Here is a 21,226-nt window from a genome sequence, read left to right on the forward strand (position 1 = left end):
GTCAAGAAGAATCCAGAGCATACCTCGGAGACTAAATCTTACACACGATGCGAAGGTTTCATAGGTATGTTCTGATTCACCAGTGGGAGGAGGGGGGGACCGGAAGACCAAACCCTGGAGGAGGGCAGGTGAAGCTCATCCTTAACCCAAAGGGCTGGAACCCTGGGCCTGAGCTGGCAAGTGCCAGTGCAGACTCGTTTCCTATAATCAGCCTCAATGAGCCTGAAGACGTTTCTAGAGAAAGATGTTCCTTGGGCAAGCTGTGCAGCAGCTGGGCTCGCCGGGGCTCAATGGGGTCTTTTGGTTAATTGCCAACTTTTATTCATTTAGTTATTTATTTTTAGAAAGAGAACAGGGTCGGGAGGGTGGGGAGAGAAACCCAAGCAGACTCCCCGCTGAGCCCAGAGCCTGATGTGGGGGTGGGGCTCCATCCTAGGTCCCTGAGGTCATGACCTGAGCCAAATCCAAGAGGTGACCGCTCATCCAAGTGAGCCAGGGGTTCAGGAAACTGCAGCCTTCTAGAAGCACTGCTGGGGTCCTGCAGTGGCCAAAGAGCTCTGCAGGCCAGCAGGAAAGCCTGAGAGCCACTGATGGCCACTCTTGCGAGTCTTCTGCAAGCACCCTGGTATGGGTGAGGCCTCACGGTGGGGCTGCCCTGCGGCGGGCATCCCTGGATATTGGAGGGGAGAGTCTAGACCGATGGTGTATTTCAGGATGTCCTCACAGAGAGTAACAGTTTTCCACCAGGATATACATGCACTCGGAGACCCAGGTGGAGCCCGGGGTCAGGACAGGCCTTGAACTCCGACCCAGCTGAGACATTCCCACTTGCAGGCCTTGCCCGAGGGGCAGGACGATCCTGAACACCATCCCTCCTACTCACCTCCTTCCCACAGACACCAACCAAGTCCCCACCCGCCACTTACTGCTTCCCTTTTCTAAAGTTTGAGGTAGCACATGGCTTATCTTATGAGAAAATTTGTGCTCTGAGGGCAGGGTGGTGTTAGGTGGTGGGATCCCTAGCCAGCACTCCCTTGGGGCTTGTAGGCAACAGTGTGCCAGCCCCACCTGTCTGGGGAAGAACGGGGAGAGGAAGGCGGAGAATGAAGAACCTCCTCCCCCAGCATCTCACAGAGCAGCCACACTGAATGCAAGTTCACTTAAAATAAACTTGAAGGTCACTTCAAGTGAAATGAATTACGACCCCCTTTATTTTTGGGGTCAAGCAAGGCTCAACACCCTCAGAAGCCTTGGAGCAGGATGCTATGTAGGCATGTATGTATTTTTCCTGCAATGCCTTCTGGGTCTTGCCCATGTCCACAGGCTATCACTGATGAAGTTCAGGGTATGATGCCTTTGAGACTGGGGTCATGTGGCAATGGAGGTGAGGCCCCATCTTCCCTTCCAAGGAGGCCCTGTCCTTGCAGAGTCATCCTGACCCACCCGTCAGCCTTCCTGCCAACCCTTCTAGGCTCTTGGAATCTCAGGCTGACCCTGCTCTGCCCTTGTTCTTGGGCTCACCTGTTGCGGACACTGCTTTTTACCTCTGGGCTTGCGGCACTGGTACCACAAAAATATTTCTCCAGCGGCTGACCTCAATTGTATCCAATTTGTGGCTTCATTATTTACTTTTGGAGCTAAGACTCCATAGACTTGCTCTGCTGGGGCACCAGCTTAACTTTCTCTTTCATATTGTCGTTTATCCATCTTTTGTACAGTAGCCACATGCATTCTGCTCCAGTTTCTTCAAATGTGCACAGCCAGTTGGTGGGAAATACCAATTTGGACGCCTTCACTTTACTTTGAGAATTCCTCCAGACTTGTCTCTCTGAATATTCTTCACTCACTAGCATCTCTGGTTTGAATCTTTACCTTGGCTCTGGATTTTCATTTTATTCCTTGGCTTGGATTATTGGCCTTAATCTCTCTCTCTCTCTCTCTCTCTTTTTTTTTTTTTTTTAGTGAGGTGTAAGTGACATATAACATTAGTTTCAGGTATACAACTTAATGTCTCAGTATCTATATACATTGTGAAATGATCATTTCAATAAGTCTACTTAATAGTCTAGTCTCTATACATAGATATGAAAAGATGTTTTTCTTCTGCTGAGAATTTTTAAGATCTACTCTCTTAGCAACTTTCAGATATGCAACACAATATTATTACCTATAGTCGTCATACTGTGGATTACATCCCCATGACTTATTTTATAACTGTAAGTTTCTAACTTTTTACCCTCTTCATCCATTCCCTTTTGAACCCCCTTTCTCCAACCTCTGGCAAAGACCAGTCTGTTCTCTGCGTCTATGAGCTTGTTTTTTTTTTTTGTTGTTGTTGTTTTGTTTTTAGATTTAGATTGCACATATAAATGATATCGTATGGTATTCTCTAACTCACTCCACTTAGTATAACACCCTCATTATGCCTTCATAGTGACCTTGATCTCGATGCTGGGTCCCTTCTGGGCACAACTTCTAGTTCTATTTGCTCCCCAAACACTGCATCCTCTGAGGAGAGGTATCTTACTCTTTGTCCTTGGAGCACATGGCCTGGCTGGGCCTGTGGTTTGCTTGACCCCATTCAAGTTTGTGTGTGTGACTTGGAGGAGGGGTGTGGTGTGGAAAATATCTGCACGACAGTGTACAAAAGGCCTTCACTGTCACCTCTCTGCTCAAGTCCACTCTCTGCCCCTCTAAGATGCTGGCCTATCATAAAGCACACGAACAAAGCAGGCTGGAATCCATTCTTTCCTGCTTCCCTTTGTATATTTAGAGACGAGAGAATGTACCTCTACCTTCATGCACAATGAAATCCCTAAAACGTTGAACCAGCAACTGACTTACGGTATTCATTTATTCAATAAATATTATAGTCCATCTATTATGTGCAGAGAAGGTGTTGGGACATAATGAATAAGAGAAAGGGCTAGCAGGGTCCCAGATAAGAGAAGTTTCCATTTTCAGCAAACAAAACCCCCAAAATCCAACTCCTTAGTGATACCTTCCCTTTTACCTTCCATTTGCTACCAACATTTTCTCCACATTGCTACCTACCAGGGTCCCAAGTAAGAGACGGCTTCAGTTTCAGTACACTAAAAGAAACGTATAGCTCCCTAATGACATCTTGTCTTTCACCCACAATTTGCTACCAACATTTTCAACACATGTTGTTGTTTTCCTTCAGAACGAAACACATGGTTGACTGGCTTAAGTCCAATGACTATCTGAGGCTAATGCTCTTCTGTTTTCAACAACTTCATAATTTCTTTTGTTTTCTCAAGCATATTATGAGGTTTTGAGACCTATGCTTCTTATGACTTGTTCTATTGCTTTACTACTCTTTTTACTAAGCCAATCAGGGTAACAGACAATAAAATCCTCAAATAGTCATGCAAACACTGCTGTACAAACTGTGGAGATGGCTGGCATTTGGTGTTCAAAGGCAGTTTAGGGGTCAGTGTTTAACGTATGACAGCGAAGGTTATTTGAAACTTGAATATACAAAACCCACAGGACCGCTTGGCTCCTGAATGCCTCTTGTCTGACCATGATGACTTTCGTAATCGGCATCATTTTGGCAAAAAGTCTATTTCCAGCTGTTTCAAGTCACAGATGTACTGTTTTCTAAATTGTTCTAAAAATATGTACAGGCTGTTTTCTTAAGTTTTAAATCAGAGTTCTCTTGATAGATTTTTGCTTTGATTTGGAATCTTTTGGCTCAGGACTGTTTGTGAGAGTGAACGGGATGCTAACTTACCCTGAAAGAAAATTTCTGGAGCTGGAAAGTCACGCAGCCCATGCTGTTCCTCCCCTTCCTTTTATTATTTCACAATGTGTGCCCAGTCCCGAAAGTTCGTGAAAAACAAGATGTCCCCGAGTGTTTTAGTGTATGAGGAGGGAAGAGAGAAATGACTCTACATCAAAGGAGTCCTATTTGAGGAGGGGGGAGTGGGAAGATGTGCGGGAAAGGAGGGAAGCTCAGGTGTAAGGTTATAAATTAGGGAGGAAATCGACACGGTCAATGCACTGTTGATAAACTTCATCTACGAGCTCTTCCTAGCAGAGACTGGTTCTTAGTTGTCCAAGTTCTGTGTCTTTAGGGGCCACTTGGTACAGGAATTGGATTTGCAGCCCAGGGCTACTGTGGACCATTTGAGGCAGATTGGGGAGAAATAGGATCATCTCTAGAAGAGAGCTAAGCCTCGGAAGCCTCGTAGGGCACGCAGGAGGATTGATTTGTGAGAGGTGGCCTGGAATAGTGGGCGGAATAAGAGCTTTGGAGCCAGTGGGCCTGTGTTCAAATCCCAGCTGTACTGCTTGGACTCTGACTTTGGACAAGTGAGTTGCTCATCTACTCTGAGCCTCAGGGGTGTGTCAGCTGTCAAATGGAGATGATAACAGTACCGAGCTCATCTTGGGGTTATCGGAGTCAACATGACAATGCGTGCCAGAAATCCAGCACAGCATCGGCTGCCTTAGCTAATGTTCAAAATCGTGGGACTAATGAGTATGGCGTCATCCTCATTCTCCAAGAAATGTCTGATGATACAGAGAGATAGACAGCTTTGTTTAGATACATTTAAGGGAAAGCTGGGAAGGACACCTTACACCAGGCTGGTAAGGATAGTTAGCACCTCCGGGTGTTAGAAGGTGGGATAGGAAAGGGAAGATGTTCAGTGTTTTCTTTATACACTAAGTAGTGGGATTGTCAGTGCTTTTTTCTTTTTTGTTTTCTGGTATTATGTAAATAAGAAATGGGAAAAAGGAAGGATAAGGGAGGAAGGAAAAAGAAAGGAAGGAGGGAGGGAGGAAGGATGAAAATAAGGAGCAAGGAAGGAAATTAGAAGGAAGGGAGGGAGATGGTTCGGCATTTGCTGTGCTCACTACAGGGCTCCTGGCACGCAGCAGGTACTGAGTAAATGTTGAGTTGAAATACTGATTGATTATTGTTCATCCCGTAAAACAACATTAAAGAAAAGATGACTATTCTGTTTATTTTTACAAACATGGCCGTAAACTGTGCAGCAATTGTACGAGGCCGGTGCCCTAGGCTTCTGGGAGCAAGGGAAGAATGGGGACCTGGGCAGCTTGTTCTGTGCTCTGCTGAGGAGGCTCACAGAAGGTTCCACCACACGGTGAACCTGGGCCACTCTAGGTCCAGATGCTGGAGCTGCCAGGAAAAGCCCAGTTGTGAATTGCCCTTAGGGTCGACAGCGTCGAAGCCAAATGCTACCCAGTGCCTGCCAAAGCTGAGAAATTGCAAAAAGCACACAATTACACAAACTCAAGAGAAACCACATGCTCTTCCTCCTAGATGTTATCAAAAGAAGTTCCAGCTTCCAAGATAAAGGCAGATCAAGTGGTTCTACTGAGCTCTCCTTTTGACCAATGAAGTGCCTGTCTGTTTTTTTTTTTTTAACTTCATGGATGCCAGCTTTGAAATGATGTGATCGAATGACATTTCAGCCCTGTCTTGAGGGATTTCACAAAGTATTCAAGGCTTTAAGACTCAGAGTCTAAGTGTCAATGGGCTTCTGAGTAACCTTTAACATCCAAGTTAATCTTCTCCCCCTTTTATTAAGTGTATTTGGATGAATAATTTTTGGACACTTGAAAAATATGCTAACTTAGAAGGACACATGAGCTGTGCTGGAAATTATGGAAAAGAGGTTGCAAGTGGGCAAACAGCAGGGATGTGAGGTGGAGAAGGGGCAGGGCCGAGGAACATGCATTTGCAAAGCAGCCCTGGGAAATAGAGAGAGCAGAGCCAGGGGGCCCCGGTCGTGGAGAGCAGCTCTGTGTCTGTAGGAAAAGGAGCTAAGGTGTGAAGCCACAGAAGGGCTGGGACAGCTGGGTGAGAAGCCTAAGCTGTGCGTGGTGGCTCTGGCATGAAGCCCCCATGGTGGTGCCCAGATGGCAGGACACTGGCAGACAGGGGGCTAGAACTGCTGGTCTGTGGGCCTTGCAGGGAAGCCCTGCAGAGAAGAAGGGTTGGTTAATAAGCTGAGGAAAAGATTATGCTTGATCCTTGACCGATTGACCTTACCCAATCTAAAACATGGCTATGAGCTCTGTATTTAGGAAGGAAGGGAGGGAGATGGTCCGATTTAAAAGCATTTTCAGAGCATCAGCATAATGCAGAAGCATCTGTTCCTGGACGCTCAGGTTGCTTCTAATTTTTCACTGTAGCAAGCCGTTCGTGCAGAGAAACTCTTTGTGCATTATGCTCTTCCTGTATTGAGGACAATTTCCTAAGAATAGATTCCGAGAAGTGGAACAAGTGGGTCAAAGGATATGAACATTTTTATGTGTCTTAATACACAGTGGAAAGCATTTGGAAAGCCAAATTGCTTTCCAAAGGGTTGGTTGAACCCAATCACTTTTATTTCAAACAAGATTTTATGGGTGATTATGCAGGGCTTTTAATGAGATGTTTGGCTAAGAAATGATAGTATAAAAACTGACGTTTATTCTGTGCTAATCACAGCCCCTTTCTATCCACTGTCTTATTTAATCCTCGCAACAACCCTGTGAGGCAGATAGCATTATCCCCATTTGACAGATGAGGACACAAGCTCAGAGAGATTAAATATTTTCCCAAGGCCATGTGGTTAGGTAAGCGGCTGAGCCACTCTGAACTCAGGCCTGTCTGGCCACTGCCCAGAAGCTTAGTGCCTGAAGCTTCTCTCCCAATTGTGCTGTCTCTAGGGGTTTCAAAAACACAATCCAAGACACACAGATACACCTGAGATTCATTCGGGGGAGTCCAAAGGGCTATGAAGCTAGAAGCTGATTCTCTACAGATACCCCAACACTGGTGTGAAGACATTTATTTCAGGAGAAATGCATTTTATTTCAAAGTAGAATGGGTTGATTCTTTATTATTGTAGTCTATCTCCACCACCATTATCTTAATTCAGGCCCTTTTCACTTTTCCTTGGACCACAAAATAGGCTGTAAATTGTTGCCTCTTCCTGCAGCCTCCCCACAGCCCAGGATGGAACATACAGGATAATCCTGAACTGGATCCCAGTTTTCTTTTTCTGAGAACATGGGTTTTGACTATATTATTTCCTATGATTATCATGATCCTGAAACCTTCAGTGGCTGGGAATTATCATTAGGATCAAATACAAATGTTGGTGTTGAGAGTCCTTTAGGACGCCAAACCAACCATTCATTCCATTTTGAATTCCTATCTGTGCCATGTCCTTGGTACTCAGGGGCATGGAGCAGGATGGCAGCACGAGGTAGGGCCTAGGTTTCCAAAGACTGACTATAGTGAGACATCCTATCAAGGGTGACCAAAGAGGAAAGAACCAATGGGGCACATTTAGACAATAGGGTGCTCCCCGTGACTGGGAATCATGCTATGGGGTCAACAGCTTGGGGATTAAATCCCAAATCTATCATTTATAGGTGATATCACCTTGGGCCCTGACATCTCAAACATCAATTTCCTCAACTGCAAAATGGAGGTAGGAACAGCAGTATCTCACGGGGTTTTTTTGAGAATTAAAGACGATAGGATATTTGAAGCATTTAGCACACAAAGGCCTAGGTAAGTGTTAGTTTTAATGCTACAGGTTTGAGTCGGAATTAAGTAAATCTCTGAGGTCAGACATTAGAATTGGGTTTTCAGGGCTTGAGCAGGGGTATAAACGGAAAGCGTAGGCAAGGTTACAGGTCTAGCTGAGCTGGAACAGCAAAGGGTGCTGGTAGGGAACAAGAAAGACAGGGTGTTGGGTAAAAGACATGCCAGGCTTGAAGAGTGTGGAGCTTATTATTCACCTGGTTAGAGCATGTGGCGTAGATGTGTTGGGCTTGTTTGAAGGTGTAAAGTCAGAGCAAACATTGTTCACAACTTCCCTCTCTATCCATGCTCCCTAGACTCTGCCTACTGTCAAGCTCACACCCCTCTGCCCCTTTCCCCCAAGTATCCCATTGCCTTTCTGTCCACCCACCTCCATTTAACTCATCTTACATATACCTAGAATGCCTCCCCCACCCCCCCCACCATCGACCCAAATCCCATCTGTCCTACAAGACCCAGAACAAATCTCTACTATCTACTATTCTATCCAGCCTCTCTGGAGCCTCATTCCATCCCTCCCCCACCAGCTAGAGCTGAGCCTTCTCTTGTTCATATTCTTCTGGCAATTATTCTTCTCACAATTCACTTGGCAATTAATCACATACTGTCTTGTGATGCATTTACTGTTGTTGGCTTAAACAGATAAAAATATCTTCTATGCCTGTTTAACTTGTCACATGTGTCTGGCTTGCCTTTCTCTAGGGGAGTCCAAAGGACAAGCCAGCAATCACTAACAGGGGAGAGCTCCTTTCAGAAAAAAAAAAAAAAAAAAAAAATAACAACAAGGCCCATATGCTTTTCAAACTCATTTTGCATGTATTATTTCATTCGACACTCATGCAACCTGGGAGGGGGGTGCGTACTATTATTCGGACTTACTCCCCAGCTCAATAATCTTTATCGATTATGAGATCAGATGCAAAATCTGGCATCGAAAGGCCCCCTAGTCAGGTCAGATCAGTTGGACTAATGCAAAGAATCAGAACTCTTTGCAACGTGAACGTCGACTCTGATGTAAGGAAACGGTCTGATGAGGAAGCAGGTTGATCAGCCTGGAGCCAGCTGCAGATGGTCAGAAAGCACAGAACCCCACACAGACACAGGTGGACTGGGGAGGTCCAGCGTGGGTCTACTCAGCCGGCCTAGGCCAAGCGCCCTTGGGAGGGACATAGTCCTCATGCACCTTCACTCTGGAGTGCCCTCTGTTGGCTCTCGGTGGTGGCTGTGTACACATTAGAGCTCTGCGGTAAATTGCTGTAACTCCTTCTGCAGGGGGGGTTCAGGTTTTGCCTGCTGCTGCTACCCCTTTCTGTTGCAAGGAGTCTTTCCAGCTGTGGATAAGGAGTGTCACCCCCTTCGCTGGTTGGTCAGCATCCTGCTGTCTGTGATACGCAAGCAACAAAACACATTTTACCAGGGAATCCGTAGAGTGTCGTCCTGCGTATGCGGCCCACCCCTGAAGCACAACATGCCTTCCACGACACCGGTTCTAGGGACGCAGTACCCACCGGCCTGACTGCCGTGGTACCACCATCTCCAATGACAATGCAAGCAAGGAAGAATGAGTGGAATTCCTAGACATCCAAAGCTCTAAATGCCACAGAGAGTTCAGTTAAAAGCGGTGGAGTGCGCGATTCACTCTGAAGCAAGCCCCTGGTCTGTTCCCATGATTCTTTCAGGAAAAGGGATACAAGAGTCCAGAGATGAGTTATGAGTCCAGCCAAGTCTGACTGAGGGAAGTCTCTTCTCTTTAGGGAAAGGGCACAGACATTGAACAAGTCAGGGCTGGTGCTCAAGGGAGGGAAAGCAGTCCAGAGAGATCCTGGAGGAGAGCAGACGGGGGCTATGCCATGGGCACAAGTGCCAACTGGACTCTGCAGCCAACAGCAAGGAACGATGGCTTTACTGCTTGGGAGAAAGTGGCCTTGCGGAGGGGGCCTTCCAGACAGGCCCTGTGATGAGGAGGATGTGCGAGGCCACGTTCGCTTGATGGGAGTCCCTCAGCAACAGCGTGTGCTTCGCGCTGGCACCACCCTCGAATCGAAGTGGAAATGCCTCCGGGCTGCGAGAGCTGCCCGGGAGATCTGTGTGAGTCTCCAGGGGTTCCCTTCGTCATCTGGGGGAGCTGCTTGTGAAGGGGGCGAGGCAGAGTGGGCTGGTGGGAGGGTGGGTGTCCTGCAGCTGACCCCAGCCTATGGAGCGCTTGTCCTCCACGGGCTCTGAGTGCTGGGGGACGAGGGTCGTTGTCTCAGGGCTGGGGTGACGGGCCTGCAGCTACGCGCTGCGTTGACCAGAGCTGGCCGGACAAACAGGCCCACTGTCCTCTTCCATCGTCCGACCGGCTCTCAGGAACTCCTGGGGGCGGAGGGTCTTGGGGGCAGGGAAGGGCTGGCAGTGCCGGGCTGCAGGTGTGTGGCAGTGAGGGAATCCCCGGAGTTGTGGGGAGCACCCGGTCAGAGTCAGGGAGCACGAGCAGTGGGTCAGCCGTGGTTTGGGCCGTGACAGCCTTCGCACGCGTGTACAGTGTCCCCCTCGTCCGCCACCTCAGTTACCAGCGGTCCACCGGCGGCCAGAAGCAGATGACCCTCCTTCTGCTGTATCCCCGGAAGGGCAGTGGTAGCCTAACATTACGTCACGATGCCTACGTCATTCACCTCCCTGCATCTCATCACGCGGGCATTTGGTCATCTCGCATCACGCCACGAAGAAGAGGAAGGGTGCGTACAGGACAATAAGGCATTTTGAGACAGAGACCACATCTATGTAACTTTGATCACAGTGTTTTGTTATAATTGTTCTACTTTTTTAAGTTATTGTGAATCTCCTACTGTGCCTATTTTATAAATTAAACTCTATCACAGGTATATATGGAGAGGGAAAATCAGAGTATATATAGAGGTTGGGATTATCCGCATTCACGCATTCATTGGGGGGGGGGTCTTGGAATGTTTCCCCTGCAGATAAGGGGGGCCTTCTGCACTCCCAAGGTGACGTTCACTTTCCCTACCTGGCAGGTGATGGCTCTCAACTTTTGCATGAGAGCAAGAAGCATTCTTTTAGCCTTTCTCTCAACTACCGTGACCATTTGATGCTTCAAAGGTAATAGCAATTAATGATGATTGTAACAGTTATGAGCCATTAATCCATCAATTAATAAATTAATCTCTTGCCTCATTCCACAAGAGATCTGAGGCGGGAGTTATTAGTGACATTTATCATGGTAACCAGGAGGAAATGATGATGGCCTCGCAAGGAGCCCAGACCAACGGTAATTGCAATCATGGCTGTAATAGCTGTAAGTTAGTAGATCGATGCCAAGTACAATGACTATTTGGAGAAAGAATTTATGTTAATAGATCAACGAGGAAGAGACTTGGAAGAGAGAATCTGTAAGCGAGCAGGGCTCACAGAGGTGGAAGATAGCCAGGGACTAAGACGGGCTGAAATAATTGTGAAGTGAAATGATTTTGTTGAGTGTTTCAATTCCGGGCAATGTGCTGGATGCTTTATATGACCCCATCCCATTCCATCCAGGGATGAGCCTGCGCACCCCCTGCTTACAGATGGGAAAACTGAGTCACCAAGGGACCTGCAGATCCATTAAATCACCTCTGGAACCATGAACAACTTAACTCCTTCTCATGGTGTCATCTTCTTTTCCCTTTGGATCTCATTTACCCTAAGTCCCAAGGACGAGGTTTCACTTATGCTCTCTCTGACCTTCTTGTGGCATCAGCTGTGCGGTTTCAACCTCGCAGAAGGAAGGGAGAGGCCACCCAAGACCTCAGGAGACATTACCTATCACTTCTGTATAGTACCTCATCTGCAAGGGCCATCTACATTTATTACTACCTTTGATCCATACAACGAACTGTGAGGGGATGAGTATTATTATCATCCCTGTTTTATAGATGAGGACTCTGATGATCAGAGTGTAAAAGTGACTTCCCAAATTCCCAGGACTAGTAAGTGGCAAAGAGAGGCTGACGATTTAAATCTCGGCTCCACAATTTGCCAGCTGTGTGACCTTTACTTTACTTACCCTCTCTGAGCCAAAGTTTTCCCATCTGTAAGTGGAGACAATAAGGCAAGTTCACAGAGCTGTTATAGGCATTAAGCATCCTCCCCAGAACCTAGCAGATGGTGCCTAATAAATGTTCATTCCTTCCCTCTACCCTTCTTTCAATTCTAATGTTAGAGGCTGAGACAGAACAAACACTAACTATGATATTCAGAATAATAGGAGAGAAAACTTACAGGCTCTAATTAGATCTTAAAAACATTTCAACAATGGTGTCATATTAACCAGACGTTGTGTCTGCTAGCAATACTTAATGGTTCAAGTGGGATTTTGTGCAGTAAAGGGTCTATACCTCTAATTGCACAGAAAGTTGTGTTCCATGAACATTGCTAAGCAAAAGAGGGGGAAAAATAGCTCTTCTTCAGTTTCTTTTGCAAGGAACGCTGAGACAATCTAATTAGCATGCCTGGTGTCTCCAAAATTGAATTCAACCTAAGAGTATGCTATTAAAGGTTCCCACATTAGACAGGAAAGTAATTTGAAATGACTGAGCTATCTGCACAAACACCTTAATGTTACTCTAATGGGCCCAGAAAAAGGATGACATCAAATACAGTTAAAAGGAATTTAAGTTTAATTGCTGCCTAATAAAATTATTAGTACATTTTCCTAACCATAAAGCCATTTCACAGTCATGGGCAAGATTTTGCAGTTTGATAAACGATCAGACATAGCTCCTTGTTGATTTGGTGTATTCCCCCTTTGCAGACACATTGGCTTGGATGCTACCTGCTGGTGTCGCCACATCTAGACCCACCTGGGGGTTCAGCTCTTGCCAAGAGGAGCCAAAGGATGCAAAATTTGGCTGCCCTCTTGGCATCTGGAATGCCACCTTCCTGATGGAAACTGGAGTCCTAACTACTCTTCGGGGAGCAGCATCCCTTCTAAGGGCTCTGGAGTGTGTTGACATGGAAGGGTCCCCACTAGTCTATATGGTGCCTTTGTGAAAGGTAGAAAAGAGCCCCCTGAAGATGGCCAGATTAGAAAAAGGATTCCTCCAAGCTGGGGGCACTCAACTCGACAAGCAGAAACGAGACTGGATTCCAGCTTTTATTTGTGTCCTTTAGCTGGAGGCCAAAGTGTGTAACCACATATGATAGTTCAGAACAGTGAGGTCCCTGTTATTGGGGGCGTGGTAGGGTGACTACCTGCTAGGAATGTGATGGAGTGGTTTCTGGCATTGCATGAGAACTCGGTCTGGGTGATGGGCATTCAGAGGTTTTACCTAATGGCTGATAAACTGAGTGTTGATCTGGTGTAAAGATGAAGAGGCCAGGATGAGAACTTGGGCTTCTGATTCTCAGAGCGTGTCTCATTAGTCTTGCTGGGTTGTCTTCTACAGCTCCCTATGGAAAGATTTTCACTTGAAAGTGAGTAAGCTTCCCTCACACATGCCTATTCAAGTGTGATTTTTAAAAGATGAGTGAACTTGGGAGTGAATGAATAACTATCAGAAACAATAGCGCATGGAGATAAGGGGCCTAAGGGACAAACAGCAAGAGGTGTATAAGAGACTTTAAGGCGTTAGAGATTCCTCTACATTTCTAAGACTTAAGAGTGGAAGTATGGGAGTCAAAGCAGAACACAGGTGTTTCTATACCTTCCCACAGAGACTCATAGACACTTAAAAAAAAAAAACAACACCATTTTTTGGCTTTCACGGTCTGCTCCTGGATAGAAACATCACATTTCCCAGACACCTCTGAATAGTTCTAATTTTATCCTGTTCAACATACTATTGTCTTTCTATTCGAAAGCAAGTAAGCCTTAAAAAATGCATAAATCTAAATTTGGTGTCATTTAAAATAATTTTATGGGAGTTACCATTAGAAAGAAATCTACAAATGAGGGGGAAAATCCTTCATCAGACAAGAAGTATCATTTTAGCAAATACAACAAAAGCCAGGAGAAGGGAGAAAGCTAACATGTACCGGACATACGCTGTGCCAAGTAGGTTTCATAAATCTTCTCGGTGTAGAGATTAGAAAACTGAGGTCCAGTTAAGTGGGGTCACACAGCTTCAACATGGAAGAGCTAGGTTTTGTTCCCAGATCTGTGTGACCACAAAGAAGCCCTTGGACCTTTTTCCATTCCACACTTATTTCCAGAAACAATCACTCATGTTCCAATCTGCTCTCATTTTCTCCATCCTGCCAAACCCCTTGAGGTCTTAATCCCTGCTAGGTTTTCTACTCAACTTGCCGTAAAACTTTTATAGGGGAGAAAGTTACAGCTTACTGCCTGGAAAGGTGGTTGGAGGAAATGGACAGACCCTGCCTGCTGCCTGACTTCCTGCCATCAGGCGGTGGAATCTGCATTGTCAAAAAGGGCTCCCAGCTGTTTAATGCTGAGCTCCAAAAAGACTCAACCACTATGGAAGTGGAAATGACCCATATTTCATCTCTTTGTAGTGGGAAAGCCATCTGGTATGGCTTTCTTCTCCATGTGCTAGTGGCCTTTATACTTAACTGTGTAGGAAATCTAGTTGAGAATTTTCTTCTATCTGAAATCAGCCTTTGGACAGAAACCATTTTTCCTCTGGAGTTTGTGTCTATGGGACGGGGGCATAACCTTAGTAATTTTTAGCTATAGGTACTTAGGGACAGCATGGGGCCATGTTTGGTTCCAACAACTGGTGCCTTGTCCAGGGCCCATGGCTAGGTCAGGGGACAAACCGAAGGGAAGTTTATTTCACTATGAAAATTCATCATCTGGCTCCTATCTAAAGAAAGATGTATTTATTCATTCATTCAAAGTATTAATTGGGCCCTGCTGTGTACCAGTTACTAGAGGAGAACACCAAGAAATCAAAGAAAATCAAGATAGGTGGCTTTTCTGCTTTTGAGAAGTTCAAGTGTTGTGGGAGTGGGGAGCAAATGTGTATCTCTCATGTGTTCATTCTTTCAACAGTAAGCACTTACTTGTGTCAGCTTCTGGAGTTACAAAAATAGAGAAGACATAGTCCTTGTGCCCAGGGACCTCTCCATCGATTCGAGGAGACAGATCATAATCACAGAAGAGTGCAGTAGATGTCAGGTCAGAGGCAAGACCAGGGCACTATGGGAGCAAACTAGAGAAGCATCGATTGTTGGGGCTAAGGGAAGACTTCTTAGAAGAGTGGAGGCCTTAGATTCTCAAGGAGTCAGCCAGGTGAAATCAGTAGGGGAGTGGGCATTGCGAGTAGAAGGAACTACAAGGGATGCCTGGGTGGCTCAGTGGTTTAGCTCCTATCTTCGGCTCAGGGCGTGATCCCAAGTCTTGGGATCGAGTCTCACAGTGGGCCCCCTGCACAGAGACTGCTTCTCCCTCTGCCTCTCTCTCTCTCTGTATGTCTCTCATGAATAAATAAATAAAATTGTTAAAAAAAAAAAAGGAACTGCAAAGGCAAGGACAAAAATGGGGCTGGGAAAGAGCTCAACACATCTGTGGAAGTCCAATATCACCGAAGCATAGATGTGAGTGTTTGTGTAGCAAATACGGAGGGTGTAGTGAAGATGAAGGCCGAAGGCAGGCAGAGCCAGATTACAAAGGATTTTGTTTTGCGTGTTACATTGACCAACGTAAATTCATCTTGCAATTTCTTGAGGAACCTGTGAGAGATTTTTTTTTTTTTTTTGAACCTGTGAGAGATTTTAAGTAAGGATGTAGGGTGACCAACTCATGCTGCTTTGCCCAGCAGTGCCCTGATTTTAAAACTCCAAGTGCCACATCCTGGGATCCCCTTCAGTTCTAGGCAAACTGGGATGGTTTATTACCCTAGAGGGGAGGGATAGGAGGGATCACTGTGGAAGCCTCATGGATATGCAAAGGAGGGGGTAAGACAAGAGGAGAGGCAGATCTAAAGAGACCGTTGCATTAATGAAGAAACCATGCATGAATCAAGGCATTTAGCAGTGAGGTCTAAGAAGAGGGAATGGACTGGAGACAAAGGACAAATGAATTTTATCACCTTTTACTTGGGCAGGGGTGGGAGGAAAGGATAGAGTCAAATCTGAATCCCTGTTTTCTGAAATCCTTTAGCATCATCAAGGAGATTTTAAAGTGCTACTGTTGGAGGTGTGAAACAGGAAAGTAATATCATGCCCCTTCTATGACCAGACATTATCCTGAGTGCATCCTATAAAGTATCTCATTTAGTTTGCATAATAACATGAACTAGGAGAATGTTAATTCTTCTCCAGTGTGCAGATGGGGAAATCAAGGCTCAGAGAGCCTAAGTAACTTGCCCAAGATCACACAGCACTCGCATTCCCTGTCAGATATGCCTCATCTAAGGCCTTCTCCCCCTTCCTATTAGCTGCCCCTGCCGCCCCCCCGCCCCCCAACAACCACCCCCAGGGACCAGCAGAGGAAGCAGCAATTGAGCTGAGCTCTGCTGGAAGATACTATTTGTCCAAATGCAAAAGACAAGAAAAGGGAACAGCATGTGCCAGGACTCAAGGGTATGAATGAGTATGAAGTGTTCTGGAAAACCCCAAGAATGTCTCTGGTTCTCTGGTTTAAACAATAAATAAATACGTATGCATGTCAGGGTTAATTATTCTTGACCCTTTTATGCAGAACATCTGCAATGATGGCGAGATGCTGTCTCCTATCTTGACCCACTCAACGCATTTCAATTGCCCAAGTAAAATAAACAAAAATAAACCGAATGCTGCTTTCTTCACGGCTTCCAATCTGCTTGCAAATCCCAATGGCTTGCCAATATTTCCCAACACAGAGCCGGCCGAGTTGTGGCGCAATGAGAAAGGAGATCTGTGTCAGTAGAGACCACCGTACCCTGGATTTTATTTTCCTTTCAGGAAGTCTTTTGTTTCAGGACACTGAGCAGGGGTGAAAGTGCTACACTCTTGTAGATGTAATTAAAATGGAAGCGCGTCCCTCTTCCTCCGTTGACTCAAGTCATTGAAATTAATCATCACTGGGCCAGTCTACAGGCTGCCACGGTCTCTATAGGAAATGCATCTCGAGGTGTCTGCAGCAGCAGCTGCAATTAAAACCTATTGAGCGATGGGATAAAATGAACCAGACGCTTGTCACTATAGCAAAGACACTGGGGAATTGAAGGACATGTAATTAACAGATAAGTTGAAATGGGGCCGGGGGCTTCATGTAGATTGACACTTTAGTGCTTTCTTACAGGAACCATCTGATGGTAAGAAATTACTTTATTAACTCTAGCCATGATTTATTTAGGCATTTATTGTATTTACCACCAACTTCACGTGTATGATAGTTCGGTCTCGGAAATACCCCTTCTCATTTCCTTGCAGGGTATGTTAACCATTGAGCAAAGAAACAAACGAGGGGGGGTGGGAATTGGTCATAAGATGAGACCAAGTTTGTGTAGCATTCTGGGTTCTTCTGGACTTCTAAACGCTCATTTAATTGAAGAATTTTGTGTAGATTACATTACCAATGAAAACACATGCCTCTTTGCTAGTCACCTGAGACCAAAGTATATATGCGTGTTTAGGACAGTGTAGTGAAGAAAAAGAAAGTTAGAGAATCCTCGATCTAAATATACTTCGCAGGACAATTCCCTTGAAAGGGAATAAGAAACAAATATCTTAGTCTTGAAAATACTTCTGGAATTCTTACCTATGTTGGTTAGGAATCGATTTGACTGCATATAACTTAGAAACTCAAATATGATAACTTAAGAATAAAAGTGTGTCTCTTACATAAAAGTTCTGTAGGTGGACAGTCCAGGGGACAGAGACAGGCATGTGTACTCCTTTGACATACTCTTCCAGGAAATAGCACGCATTACTTTTCTTACATCTCATTCATTTTCATACATCTCAGAAACTTAGTGTCCCAGGCTAACTCAAGGGAAGCTGGGAAATGCAGTCTTCATTCTGGGTGGCCATGTATCCAGTTAACTATTGGTATTCTGAGACTAAAAGGCATAGGGGAATAGACACCCGAGCTACACATTAGGTTACTTGACAGGGGCAGCTCAGACTTAAGTGTGGGCTTTCTCTGAGTTTTTGCCATTTTGATGCAGCCAGTAAGTCTTTCCTGAGTGACAGTTATTCAGAGGAACAAAGCTGTTTCCAGAGCTAATAGTTAAGGGTGGCTGAAGGTGGGGTTCTCCTGCCCTGCCCACTCAACCCCATGAGTGCCAGGTAAAATATGGGCATTTTATGAGAGCTTTTCTAGAAATCACAATGCTTAGTGACTAAACAGTGACCACTAGGTAATGCTTAGAGAAGTCTTTACTGCTATTGTGCATGTCAGGCAGATTCCTAGAAAATCGGTACCTTCCAGTCTGAAGTGCTTTAGAGCACAAGCCTCCCTGTAAACAAGGGGGCACCTGTGCTGGGATAAAGAGCCTTTACGGGTGTGGAGGTAACAAGGGCTGTTGTCAAAGGGAGCTAGGGAATTGGGGAGCCCCTTTTTCAGGACTAAATATGGAGGACAACAAACCAAGGGTGCATTTGGTTCCCACTACAGCCTGAAGAATGGTAGCTCAGGAGCCAGAATTCAAATATGCTATAGGTTTCGGGAAACTATTGTTTTTCTGCATGTGTTCTTCTCTTACTCTGTGTCTCCATAGTGATGGTAAGAAAGTCCTTAAAACACAAAGAACTCACAAAGATGTCTTCAGAATCAATTAAGAAAAAGGGAGCTTTGGATGCCGGAAAACTGGGCTTTGCCAGGTTGGGGAGGGGGAGAATTTGGAAGATTAGAGTGCTCATCCTTGGGGAGGTTATCAATTCCCAAAGTGAAGGAGAATGGGCTGAGTTACAGTTACAGTTACAGATGCTGACTAGAGTCAAAAAAGGGGGGAAATGGCAGCATGTTGCTGTCCCCAGCCTGAGAAGCAGGCACTGGGCCACCACAGAAAGGACCCATCACCAACTCCTCAGTTCTGCTACAAGGGATGCGGGTTAGTGTGGGGCCAGGAGATGGGTTCTGGATTCTGATGGCCTGGCTTTGAATTCTGCATTTACCCTCACCAGCTAAGCCTTGAGCAAATCATCTCACTCCCCTGAGTCTCAATGTCCTCAGGTAGAAAATGAGGATAATAATAGTACTGCTTAAAAGGGGGATGAAGATTCAGCGAGATGGTCCATGTTTTGTGCGTTATCGAGTACAGGCTGGCACTTGATAACACACAAAACATTCACGGTCATAATTATTAAATTGAGGCAATATTACAGATTGGTGAAGGAGCTAACTTCGGTCATTTTGAGATCATGCTAGTGAATGGATGTGAGGGACAGGACAGGTGGCAAGGAAGGTGACTTCAAGTCAACACGATTCAACCCTAGCCTGAGCAAAATGAACTGTCCCCATTACAAGCACTGTAAGAAGCTTTCTTGAGTAACTGCCACTTCACCTCCTCACAGGACTAACCAATGCTTGTCATTTTCTCTGCAGGAAATCCTGACAGAGTCCCCTGCACACTGGATGCTTCCATTGTGTGCCATCCTTTGTGACAGCAGCATGCTTATGCTCCTGCCATAGACCTACGTGTTTACCAAGTTGTGTATGTCCCCATATCTCCTTCTGCCAGTTATTCTTATACTGTATTTACATAGTTTAATTTTTGAAATTGATGAGAAATGAGAAAAAGAAGGTGTCATTTTATGACCGCTTTGGAACGACTCAATAAAGCCAAGTTGCTAAAAATATTGTATGATTAGGTGAGAACAAGATAACTGTCAAAGCCTGGGAGAAGTAAACAGCAAGGGTTGTGCACTCAGATTGCTTTACAAGTATCTTTAAATACTAGGTCCACTTTCAAGAAGCCTAAACTGGAAATCAGGAATGATGATTTTTTTTTTGAATGATTTATATTTGTGACTAAAAGCATACTTCTATAAGTTAAAATATTTGACATAATCACATATTAGTTTTTATAATTCCTTGATTTAGTACATTCTTTTTGAGATTACAGTAATCAACTGCTGTTTGCAACTGAGCTGGGTTGGAGGGCATCTACCAAACTAGACATTCCTACGTATGCATTGATTGGTCCTCAATATAGCCAACACAATTTATTTTATACCTTCAGCAAAATCTGCGTTATTGTAGTATCATTCCTTTCAAAGATACTACGAAAGTCTTTGATAATGCCCAATTCACATTTAATGACTCAACCATTGAGAAAAAGTGGCATTAACTTTATAACATCTTAGAAGAATCAAGTCCTACTAGTTGACTACTGTAAAATTATTTATTTTAAATCCATAGATATTTTAAAAAGTTTTGTTTAATGATATGAATATTTGGAAAAGTCAAAATTCAATTTTCCTAGCACTTATGATGACCTATGTAGCAAGTCAGTCACTTGTATGCAATGGAAACCAATATGGCAGAAAGCAAAGCTCTAAGATAGGTAATTTGAGTTCAAATTCAGGGGCAGGTAGTTCCTTCGCACTGGGATTGTGCAAGTGGAAGCTGGACACAGAAAAATAATGTTTTATTCAGTAGTAGAGAGACTTCAATGCAGAGGAAAGTCCACAGATCAATGCAGAGGAAAGCCCCCTCTCCATTGCAGAATTTTGCTAAGTCACTCACATTGAAAGAAGTCACACATGGTGTGTGATACTGTATTTTCCAATATCAATTAGGTATGAAGATACATAGCAAATATAACTTATATAACAAATATAACTGAAGGAGGAGCTTTGAACAACTATAGTCCAAAACCCCTAGAGTTCTCTACACTTAGCACAGTAGTACTGAAACACCAGAAAGTGGGATTGGGTGGAAGACAAAGGATCAGAATGATGTTAGAGACACAGCTACGTGTTGGAAAGACAAACTTAAAGAAGAGATTCTTTTTGAATTAGCATTTTTATTTTCTTCAGGTAAATACCCAGAAGTAGAGTTATTAGGTCATATTGTAATTCCATTTTTAATTTTTTCAGGAACTTCCATACTACAGTGGTTTCAGCAATTACCTGAAGAAAACAAAAATGCTAACTCAAAAAGATAAATGTGCTCTTCTTCACTGCAGCATTATTTGCAATAGCCAAGATATGAAACAACCGAAATGTCCATCAAATATGAATAGATAAAGAAATTGCGGTGTAGATCACAATGGAAATACTATGCAACCATAAAAAATGAGAAAAATTCTACCGTTTGTGACAACATGGATGGACTTAGATGGTATATGCTAAGTGAAGCAAGTCAGACAGAGAAAGACAAATATCATACCATCTCTTCTATATAAAAACATCTGAAAATACACAAACAAAAAAAAAAAGCTCATAGATATAGAAAACAGGTTGGTGGTTGCCAGAAGTGGAGGTAAGGAGTGGGGGAAAATGGATGAACTGTTTTTTGTTTTTAGTTTAAATAAACTGAATAGTAATAATACACCAGAAAGGGGCACCTGGGTGGCTCAGTTAGTTGAATGCCAACTCTTGATTTTTGGCTCAGGTCATGATCTCAGGGTCCTGGGATGGAGCCCTGCATCAGCCTCCGTGCTCAGTGGGGAGTCTGCTTGAGGATTCTCTTTCTTTCCCTCTGCCCCCCTCCTTGCTTGCTCTCTCTCTCAAATAAATAAATAAATATTTAAAAAAAAAACA

The 21,226-nt window shown here is 44.6% G+C and overlaps 1 protein-coding gene and 1 long non-coding RNA gene across 6 annotated transcripts in view; one reads left to right on the forward strand and one right to left on the reverse strand.

Annotated features, from left to right (window-relative positions):
* Positions 1-21,226, reverse strand: part of SPON1 (spondin 1) — a 251,096-nt gene that overhangs the window by 65,011 nt on the left and 164,859 nt on the right. The window lies entirely within an intron of this gene.
* LOC140614752 (uncharacterized) lies at positions 9,091-15,047 on the forward strand. 2 transcript variants are annotated; one of them, XR_012015536.1, is made up of 4 exons: positions 9,091-9,682; positions 10,143-10,311; positions 10,609-10,693; positions 12,384-15,047. It is a non-coding gene; the product is annotated as an uncharacterized lncRNA (long non-coding RNA). The 2 variants fall into 2 exon arrangements; XR_012015537.1 differs by lacking the exon at positions 10,609-10,693 and having other exon boundaries at positions 9,094-9,682.

Source organism: Canis lupus, chromosome 23 (genome assembly GCF_048164855.1).
Source record: "Canis lupus baileyi chromosome 23, mCanLup2.hap1, whole genome shotgun sequence".
In the NCBI taxonomy this organism is placed as follows: Eukaryota; Metazoa; Chordata; class Mammalia; order Carnivora; family Canidae; genus Canis; species Canis lupus.